The 10,816-nt window shown below is 42.0% G+C and overlaps 1 protein-coding gene across 1 annotated transcript in view; it reads left to right on the top strand.

The window, feature by feature from the left end:
* The window catches only part of LOC135207394 (gastrula zinc finger protein XlCGF26.1-like), a 198,513-nt gene continuing 187,697 nt past the window's right edge, over positions 1 to 10,816 (top strand). The window contains exon 1 of the mRNA XM_064239124.1: positions 1 to 170. The gene's annotated coding sequence lies outside the window, so the exon portion shown is untranslated. The remainder of the gene's footprint in view (positions 171 to 10,816) is intronic.

Raw genomic sequence — 10,816 nt, 5'->3', positions numbered from 1 at the left:
GCCGAAAACACGCCTGGCCAATGTAAACATAAACAAACGTTGGAATAAGGTTTTGATTATAGCTACTAACCTACCTAGTATGTACCGTCTCATTACCCAGGTAGCCTACCTATACCTAGAATTGTAGGTTTCCTCACGGATTGTATGTGAAAGAGGTCTTTGTTTGCAAGGTAACAGTAAAAAACAGATTTATTAGAACTCAAAAACATACACCTAGGTAGTATAGGCTAGCCTAGCTAGGCTAAATGTCTTGTGAAAATTGTCCAGTCTCCACACCGTTTTAACATACCGATAGGGAGCCTTGTCTGGGCTTCGGTAGCTTGTCATGATGCCATCTTGATCATGAGCTAGGTTGTTAACGACACAAATAGGTAGGTAGAAAGGTAAAATCCTACAGAGATCGGATGTAGAGTAGCGAGACGGGGGTTTGCGTGAGAAATCCCGCTGAACAATGGCCAATCTAACCTTTCTTAGAACGGTGTGTGGTGACCTAACCAAACTTTACCGTCATTCTAACCTGATTTAGGTCACTGTTCTCTGACCTGGCCATATCCAGACCTAACCAGACGTTAATTTCCTTACATGACGTAGGCCTGTGCCCTAACTTAACCATTCCTGGACTTAACCAGACCTTACCCTCCTAACCTTGCTTAGGGTACTGTCCCCTGAACTAGGCAGGGGGTTAGATCTATATTACTATTCTGCAGTGGCCTAGACTATGGCAGTTGCAGTTTTTCTATGCAGTTTTACCTCCTGAACAAGAATTTTAAGTAATATTTACCTATTTGGACAACTAGTATACTAATTAACCCCCAGGGGCTTGTACTAAACACAGCAAAATACATTTGACACCCTAATTCCTGGTGGCTTTTGTATTCGCGGGGATGAACGATGCAGAATGCTTATATAGAAATACTACCAGGGGGGCTTTTCCGCCCTCTGGACCCCTGCAAGAAACTGAATATGTGAAACATAGCCTAATTCTCCTTAAGTCATTCTGGTCATGTCTTAGGTACTATTTTGTAGGTAGTGGCTACGACCTAACCAAAACACTAACCTAGAGTAAAATACTGAATGGCCGGTCTCTACCATAGCGCGACCACCTTCCCAAAAATTGGAAATTAAGGCCTTAATTTGTGACCTGGAAGAAAAAATTTACTTCAAGAGGAAAGTAGAGGTCTTGAGGTGTTACTTCAACGGTTCTGTCCTAACCAGACCTTACCTTCTTAACTTGATTTAGGGTGCCATAGACCCCCCTCCCTATGTAACACTGACCTGCTCAGGGTGGCTACACCCACCTTTGGACTTCTCAAGTACCACTGGATATTGGAAACATCAGCGGGACTAAATTTCTGTTCAGACACGTGGTCTGGAACTGTACAACATAGGTAGGTAGTACCCAAAACAACCTTAACCTAACCTTTCCTATAGCATCATGCCCTGACCTAACCAGAACTTACCTTCCTAATCTGACTTAGGGTGTCAATCAGGTAATGGTCAGTAAATTGATGGAAATTAACCAGGCAAGTTCATTTAAATGTTGTTTAGAGCTCATAGAGTAAATTGTATTCTATGGAAGCTCTCCTTGGTGACAAAATTACAAATGCCTACCAGTCTCCCTACTCTTCATATGATTGCTTTTAAGCCTATCATGTCAATTTCAACATTAACCTGACAATACTTTACAGGTTTATGATTTCCTATTTAGCCTAACCTATTACTGTACTAACAAATTCAGTAAAATTTTAAGGTAAATCATCATTGCATTTTGTACTTGAAAATATAATTTTCCTAAGTTAAACTTTTAGGTTAAACCATTATTGTATTTTGTACTTGAAAATATAATTTTTTTTATGTTACAATTTTAGGTTAAGCCATCACATTTTGAACTTGAAAATATCATTTTCCAATGTTTTATTGTGTGGTTTGAATATTTCTCAAATTCATTCTGGTAGCAAGTGACCTTACTAATCACAAATAAACTAACCTAAACCAGGTTCTTGCCCAAGTGAATGATATTCATTGGAAAACATTAATTCATAGTTCTTAATGAGAACTATGAATGAGATTGAGATCATTGTATTTTGCTCATTTTGCATTTTCACCCACCTGTAAACCCAGCTTTCCCACTGTGATCCTCAAATTGTAGGATATAAGGGTGGGGTCCACTATCTCTAGAATAATTATTTTCTAATGAAATAAATGTCAGAAGCATTCAAAGCACATTAAAACACAGGAAAATTACATTTTTTTGTCTCGAGAATGCAATATAATGGTTTCAAGTAAAATAATACCAAACATTCTAGCGAGTTTAATTAAATGGTTGCCACATGTCAAACTTTTTTCATAAGGTTGGTAAATTCAGGAGAAATCGGTTTTCTTGCCTAAGAGACTGATGTGAAAATAGCCAATAGCCTATTTTTAGTACGTATGGGAATATAGACCATTGCCTTTTATGTAGAAATATCCCTCAGTGTGACCTGGAATTTATCACTGAAACTTGGTATCAAGGTAGTTAGTGGGTGATAGATTTTCCCCCACCCCCCACCCCTTTCACACACACACACACATACCTGCCCCTTATCAAGAACATTTTCTTCAGCCTTGGTCATGTTAATATGTCTTTCTGGTCTAACCTACCATCAAGTTGAGACTTCTTTCATCTTTTGTATTAAGGTAGAATTGCAATCAATGGGAGTAGGGTTTAATTCCTTACCACTTTCCTTACCACTTCTTCCAAACAATCAATATTTAAAATTACAGTTGTTCAACATGTTTTAAACCTCTGAAAAAAACACTCACCTGTTTGATTTCTGCAAAATTATTGAATGTCAATTTCTTAGCTGGGGATTACTTTGCTTTAGATAATTTTGACTCCTTCCTCCCAGACCACCCTTGTTCTATACCTTTTGCTTTTGTGAGGGTTTTATGCTCATAAGGGTAGGTGACCAGACTGTGCTCTCCTATAGTGTTGACTCAGGTGTTTGGGTCAAGTTCTCTTTAAGCTAGATAGTGGGGATTATTCATAGTTCTTTACCTCTTACTAATGCTTTGTTGGCAGCTTCACTAGAGTCCTGAAAGAATTCCACTCAGTAATCTGAGAGAACTGACTTTCACTGAAGTTTTTGCCAAGAACTCGGTGTTGTTGAACCTTGTGTGGGGATAACCCGTTGTATCAAATACAGGTTGTACTCCTCCAGTACCACTTCCTGTCTTAACATGTCTTCTGCTGTAGTCAAAGAGATTAAAGTGAGGAAATGCAAGCATGCATCTTCTTCCAGTCCTACTCATCAAGCCCTTCCTCATCAACTTCTGCCTATTCTTCCTTCAGTCAGAAGAACAGGCATTGAAAGCCATCCCACAAGAATTTCTGTCAGGGTTAGAGTGATTGCCTTCCTTCTTTTGGGGGGTTGGTGATGGCATTTGCTTACCTGTGAGTGGGACATCTGCTGAAGCTGAGGTTATCACCAGATTCTCTAAATGTGTTAGTGAACCAGTGTCTTCCTGTTTATTTATGGATCATGAGGACTGTCCTGAACTTTCCACCTGTTTGCCCTTTTGCTGGGAGATGTGGAGAAGAGTTGGTGCTACCTTCTCAACTCGTGCATGTATGATTCCCAGCTCGTGTGTACAGATAGAAGGTTCACATGCAGTGGGTCAGTACTGTACAACATCTCTGGGTGTCTTATCAATTAGTATTTGCAGGTGGTGCCTAGTTTGTTAAGAAGAACTCCTGACGTATGTGTACCCTATCCCCTGATCCTGCATTTTCAGAGGAGGATAAATTTGTGGAAGGTCAGTGTACTGTAGAATTTTTTATTATTATGTTGATCTGTATTTTTTTGGTTGCGCAAACCCTTTGTTGGTTCTTGCTTTGTCCAGCAACTCTCATTGTATGCATATATGATACCTGGATCATATGTGTGTAACAGGGGGTCCATACATGAAAGCATTACAATACCACAGAGAATTGTGGTGAGCTCCATGCTTGTGTTCATGCAGATACAGACAATCCTTGTTTATTGGCAGCATCGGTAAACAGTGTTCTGGTTTTATGGCATTTGGCTAACAACATCTTTAACCAGATTTTTGGCGTCAGAAAGTGGTTTATCAGCATTAGTAAGTGGTTTATTGATGCTGATAAGTGGTTTATTGGTGCTTATGGTCAAATGCCATTTATTACCATAATTATCTGTAATTTTCAGTCGTAGGCACTCTGCTGGGAACAGAACCCCTACCATTAACTAGGGACTGCCTGTACTGAAAGTGCTCCTGGTTCATCCTAGACTCCCATTGTGCTTTTACATGAAAGCACACTTGAACGCTCGTCTGTAGCTGCTATCTGCTATGGCGATTTTTCCCTTTCAAGATGCATTTGTAGCATCTCTGAGGAGCTCTCCTGGTGCTAGCCACTCACATTCATCTTATAGGTCTTCCCTGTGGTCCAGATATGCAGGTTCATCTTGGCATCATTTGTTTGATATGCTGGGGATTCATTTGACTAGTAGTTGGGTCTGGGTTTGTGAACTTATTTATTCTCCACATTCTCCTTCCTCTCCCTGACATTTTCAGCATGCCCTAATGTCTCATAAAGTGGCAGAAATTTCTCTTCCCAATTGTAAAAGTAGGAGTTTGTATCATTTTCAATGTTCAGTCTCACCATCACCATTAGTGCCTGGTATGGCACAGTCGCAATGCTATAGTTCTTGTTCTCCTCAGGCTTCACACGACCAGGCTCATTCCTATTCTGTTCAGCCTTGAAATCCTCATGGGTATTGTAGGTGTTTTCTTGAACTGCACTCAACATCCTGATCTCCTTTGAAGCCACAGATTTCTTTCCAGTCTCTTCAATAGTATTCTTTGTCTTCTTGGGTCTTTTTGAGTTGTTTTCAGTTGCCTCTTCAGCACCAGTGCTTGGCACATTCTCCTTTTAGGCAAGTACAGTAGTGCCTCAGGCTATGAAATTAATCCGTTCCAAAGCGGCCTGCGTAACCTGATTTTTTTGTTTCTAGAACTACGTTTTACATGTAAATTGCCTAATTTGTTCCAAGCCCTACAAAAACACCACAGTAAATTTTATAATAAAACTAAATTGACCGATAAACAATGAAATACAACAATTTGGACCATTCAATACTTAACCTAACTGTTACTGTACCTGTAAATAAAATGTATTAGTGTACAGGGTACATGAAATACTGTGTGCACATGTACGTACGTATGTAGTAAAATGTGGAACCTTACCTTTCGAGTGAGGTGATGTCTGAAAGTGGCGATAGAGGGGGAAGACAAACGGCAGAAAACATGAACACTTAACTTTACGAAATACATAAAAAAATGGCAGAAAACATTAACACTAAACTTTACGAAACACATTAACAAATGGCAGAAAACCGCACTTCTTGATTATCTCCATCTTCGTCTCCATAGAAAACATCCTCTTCTTTCCGTGAACTTCAGCAACATTCTTGGGACCCATGGCTAAAACGTAAGTCATTAAGTTCACACACAACACGATAAAGTAACTTGCAGTACAACGAAAGCGAAATCACTAACACGAATTTATGTTAGCAAACGAAATATATGTGAACGAACGAATTCCAGGTGTTTACAATTACGCTGCCACAAAAAATGGTCAAGGACGCCTTTACATAGAGGCATGATGGGACAGATGCTGACCAATAGAAGAGCAGGATCTTACGGCAGTGACTAGCATCAGGAACCAATGGGAGAGCAGGAGGATGGTGGCAAGTCTACTGAGTTGGCGGCGCGCCAGTTTTAACATTTTTCTCGGCGTCCCAGGCGAATCTCAGACTTTACCCTTTCGCAGCCTGAATTATTTTCGTACACAGAAGCAAAAAAATCTTTGTCTTTGCTTTCGTAACCTGAATTTTTCATATGTAGAGGTTCCATTGTAATTCTTTGCCTTTGATTGCTACTGTCTCTGTATTGGAGTAGACTGGTTTATCTCCTCCACCAGGCTTTTTGTTGTCGGTGCCTTCATGAGTTTTGGTGTTGCATTTCACAACCTTGCTGTAAATCCAAGAGCTTGTGAACGCATTGGAATTTTCTGGAGTGGTATCCTTTGCAAACAGTCTCCAGCATCATTGCTTCATTATTCATTGCTTCGATGGATTCTATTCATTATGTAGCATCTATTTTCTGGTTGAATTTTCTGTTTTCCTGGGGTGTTATTTGTCCTCACATTTGTCCACTTTTTATTCCAATGTGGGAATCGGCTATCATTATTGAGAGATAGGATTGCTTTGAAAAAAGGGATTTTGACGTAAGGAAAAATCTATTTCTGGGCGATTGGCTCGTGTCGCCAGCGAAATATCCTTTAATCTATTATTTCTAGGGTAAATGTACTAACACATACCAGAGAATAAATAAATAAAGAAAAAGGTCAGTACAACTGACTCGCTCACCCCCTCCAGAGGGTGTCGGTATGAACACTATTGGCGAGTGAGACCACTACCACGAGCCGATTGCCAATAGAAATCTCCCACTACAAAATCCCCACAAGAGGAGAGCCGACCCACAGAGTGGGCAGCAACTACTACTACTCCATCCCATGCTGCCGACTGCTGCGCCTCTGGTGGCCATCCTGAAGTTAGCAGACAATCTTGAGCGATGGGATGGGTAGGGCGGGATTTCGCTGGCGACACGAGCCAATCGCCCAGAAATAGATTTTTCCTTACGTCAAAATCCCTTTTCTGGGCTCAGCTCGTGTCGCTGCGCGAAATCGTACCAGAGAAATAGCACAAGATTGTAAAGAAAATTCAACAAAACAAAAAGAGGTCTCAAATAAAAGATAAAATAAAAGAAAAGAATATAATTGCTAATAAAGATACATATACACAATGATACAAAATTAGAAATATTGCTTAAATTAAACTTAATGCTAATAATATTTCTTAAATTAAGGTAATTTACATATATACAGGGCTTACATGGAATATATAATTTAAAGTAGTATCTGTGTATCGATATGTACCAAGAACTCTAAGCAATTATGACAATAACTGAACAGAACAAACTTCAATAATAATAATATATGAAGGAATGTATATGACTTAATATACCAAACCCGTAACCATAATAAATAAGATGTATCCCCTAGCATAAAAATAAGGGGATCACATCAAAGAGATCAATATATACAATCGATTGTGAGTGTCCCTAGCAAAAAAATAAGGGACACCCACCATATCATCATAAAAGCAGCTAAGACACAAGGTAACCGTAGATGAACAAGGCAGGCATAGACGAACTGTTGGGTGAGACAGGTAGAAAGGAGGACTGGATCTTCTACTAAAGATTAGGCAGAGTCGGGGGAAACTATGTTACCCGCCGCAACTGCTGAAAATTTCAGAGCTTCCAAGGAGGCTTAAGTAATGACGTTAAATACTGTCGGCGATTTCCATCCAGTATATTTTTTCAACTCATCGAAGTTCATGTGTTGGAAATAGTTAATTGAGGTGGCTACTGCCCTGACATCATGTGCTTTTGGAAAAGAGTCAGGATTGGCTTGTTTAATAAAGTACAGGATCTGTTTGCCTGATGCTTTAATAGATAAAGTACCACCTTTTTCTCTCTTAAAGAGAGGACCCGATGAGGATGAGGAGGTCCTAGACAGAAAGGCTCGTAAGGTCGATACTGGGCAAAGAGATATATCTTGTGGAAGGGGTACTACCTTCCATGGTTCCCACCTCATCAAAGGATCTTCATTCTTTGCTATAAAACTACGTTCCGGAGAAAGTAGTACTTCCCCTGTGGGAAGAAATTGAATATGATCCGGATCTCTGGATAATGCCGACAGTTCTGAAATTCTAGCTCCTGAGGCCAAGCTTAATAAAAATAGAGTTTTTCTTAAGAGCATTATAAATGAACATGTGTCATTATCAGTTTCTGAAGCCAGCTTTAGAACATCATTTAAGAACCAAGATACTGACGTAGGCCTTACAGAAGGTCTAAGTCTAGCACAAGCCTTGGGAATAGACGAGAAATAGGAGTCTGGTCAAGTCTATGTTGAAACCAAATTGAAAAATCTTTTTCAAGGCTGACTTGTTTGTCGTAATGGTGCTAGCTGCTAAGCCTTTTTCAAATAAAGATCTGAAAAAGGATATAGCTGAATTGATTGTCATGATTCTAATATCTGATTCTCTCAGGAAGGTTGCTAACTTTTTGACAGCAGCATCATACTGTCTCAAAGTTGAATCTCTTTTATCGGATTCCAAGAAGAGAATGTTTTGAGGGTCAATATTCGCATCCCTTTTCGCTGCAAACTTCATGAAATCCATAAAGTTAGGGTTTTTAGAATTCCTGAGGAAGCGAACACAGTCTTCGTTTGCACTGACTGGGAGAGCCTGGGACTGGGAATCCGAAGAGGGCGAAGACCCAGTTCCAGAATTAGAGGGTACCAATTGCTCTTCGGCCAGTCTGGGGCTACTAGAGCCACTTGACCCTTGAATGTCCTGAGTTTGTTCAGTACCTTCATGAGAAGATTCACTGGAGGAAAGACATAAATCTTCTCCCAGTTGTTTCCAGTCTAGGGCCAGGGCGTCCGTGGCATAGGCCAGAGGGTCCAGGTTGGGAGCCACATAACATGGGAGTTTGTGTTCGCTTGGGATGCGAAGAGATCCACTTGTAGGCCTGGAACGCTCTGAAGAATCCATTGGAACGAACTGTTGTCCAGTGACCATGTTCCGACTCTAGAGGTACTGATCGGGATAGAGCATCTGCTATGACGTTTCTCACTCCAGCTATATGGGTGGAGGAGAGGTGCCAACTGAACTTGTCCGCCAGGGAGAAGATGGCTACCATGACATGATTTAGATGACGTGATTTGGAGCCTCCCTGTTTATACAATGTACTACCACTGCGCTGTCCAAGACTAGCTTTATGTGGGAGTACTTTGGCGGACGTAACCTTTTTAGAGTCAAGAACACTGCCATTGCTTCCAGTACGTTATATGGAACTGACGGAACTGAGGTGACCAAGTTCCCTGAACTTTCTTGAACTGGGAATATCCTCCAACCGCTTAATGAAGCGTCCGTGTGGATGGTAATCCCCGGAGGAGGAAACTGAAGGGGCACTGATATCGACAAGTTCTTGACTTTCGCCCATGGGCGAAGTCGATTCCGTAGAATCTGAGGACTGAGGATAATTTGTCCCTGGACCTGACATTTGCTCGTGAGCGCCAGATTCTGGTTAGGTCTTTCAGTTTGGCTTTCATCAAGATGTTTGTCACTGATGCAAACTGGAGTGAACCCAGGATCCTTTCCTGAGTTCTTCTTGACGCAAGTTTGTGACTCAGAAATTGCTTTACTGACTTCGCTATTTCTTTCCTCTGGCTGATGGAATCGACAGAGTATGGGAGGATAGATTCCATTGGATGCCCAGCCACTGAAAGTTTGACTCTGGAGTGAGTCTTGACTTGGACCTGTTTATCTTGAAGCCTAGATATTCCAGGAACTGAATCACTTTCAGTGTTGCTATGTGGCCATTCCTCGACTGTTGGAGCCCAGATCAACCAATCGTCGAGATACGCTACTACCATAACCCCTTGCGATCTTAGTTGTTGAACTACTACTTCCGCCAACTTCTGAACACCCTGGGTGCTACGTTGAGCCCGAAAGGAACTACCTTGAAGGAGAATGTCCTGGTCTCCTATCTTGAAGCCCTAGATACGGACGAAGTGTCTTGCAATAGGTATGATAGTAGCGTCTGTAAGATCGATAGAGGTGGTGACGGCCCCACGGGGAAGTAAGGTCCGTACCTGCGAGATCGTGAGCATCTTGAACTTGTCGCAGCGAATGGCTAAGTTTAAGCGGGACAAGTCTAAGATTACCACTTCTTTTTTTGTGAGCCTTTCTTTGGAACGCTGAACAAGCGTCCTTGAAATTTTTAATCTGTTGACTCTCGTATAGCTCCTTTCTGAAGGAGGTCCTCCGCATACTCCGTCAATTCTTTGGATGGAAGTTGGCGGAAAGGTCTGGATGGGGGCGGGTCCGCTACCCAACTCCAACCCAGGCCTTTTGACACAATGCTCTGCGGCCCACTTGCTGAAATTCCACCGGTGGCGGAAGTGAAACAGCCTCCCTCCTACCTGAAAGTCCTCATTGATGTTGGTAGCCTCCTCGGCCTCCCTGAAATGCTTTCCTCTATAAAGGACCCTCCCGATCCTCTCCCCCGAAAGGATCGCTTACCTCTGCCTCCCCTACCCGAGCGGTCATACTTCTGGGAAGCCTGACCTCGAAGACTTGATTGAAGGCTGGAGAGAGAGCGTAAGAGGTGGAGGGTTGAGGCTGGGGGAAATGACATAAATTGGCTGCGACTGAGCTTGGAGGTAGTTAAGGTTGGGCTGCTTGCACCAACGGGACAGCTGGAACCTGCTGAGTAAAAGCGTGGCTGTTTCTTCTGGTAAGGCTGGAAACGTCTGGGGGCTGGGTTTCCTTGAGCCTTACCCTGACCACTTGATCTTGGCGTCTCTTGGCCGTAAGACCCCAACGATCTTTTAAGGCTTTGGTTTAGTCTCGTAGCCTCTGCCTGGACCTCCTTCACCATCGCCTCTGGGAAGAGGTCTGCTCCCCAGATGCTCGATGCAAGCAAACTTATTCGGTTCATGCCGAATCGTTGCTTCTTGGAGGACATGTTTCTACAGTTCGTCCTAGCCGTGGCGAACTCAAACATATCAGACTGCACCGTTTGAGTCAGCGACTTGGTGAGAAGCAAAAATTTAAAAAAAGTGGCTCAGAACCATAGGAAATGGTAGCCACCTCGGTCATGGCCATGTATTGATAGACCTGGCTAG

This window comes from Macrobrachium nipponense, chromosome 32 (genome assembly GCF_015104395.2).
Source record: "Macrobrachium nipponense isolate FS-2020 chromosome 32, ASM1510439v2, whole genome shotgun sequence".
Taxonomy (NCBI): domain Eukaryota; kingdom Metazoa; phylum Arthropoda; class Malacostraca; order Decapoda; family Palaemonidae; genus Macrobrachium; species Macrobrachium nipponense.
This window is presented reverse-complemented; position numbering and strand designations above follow the sequence as displayed.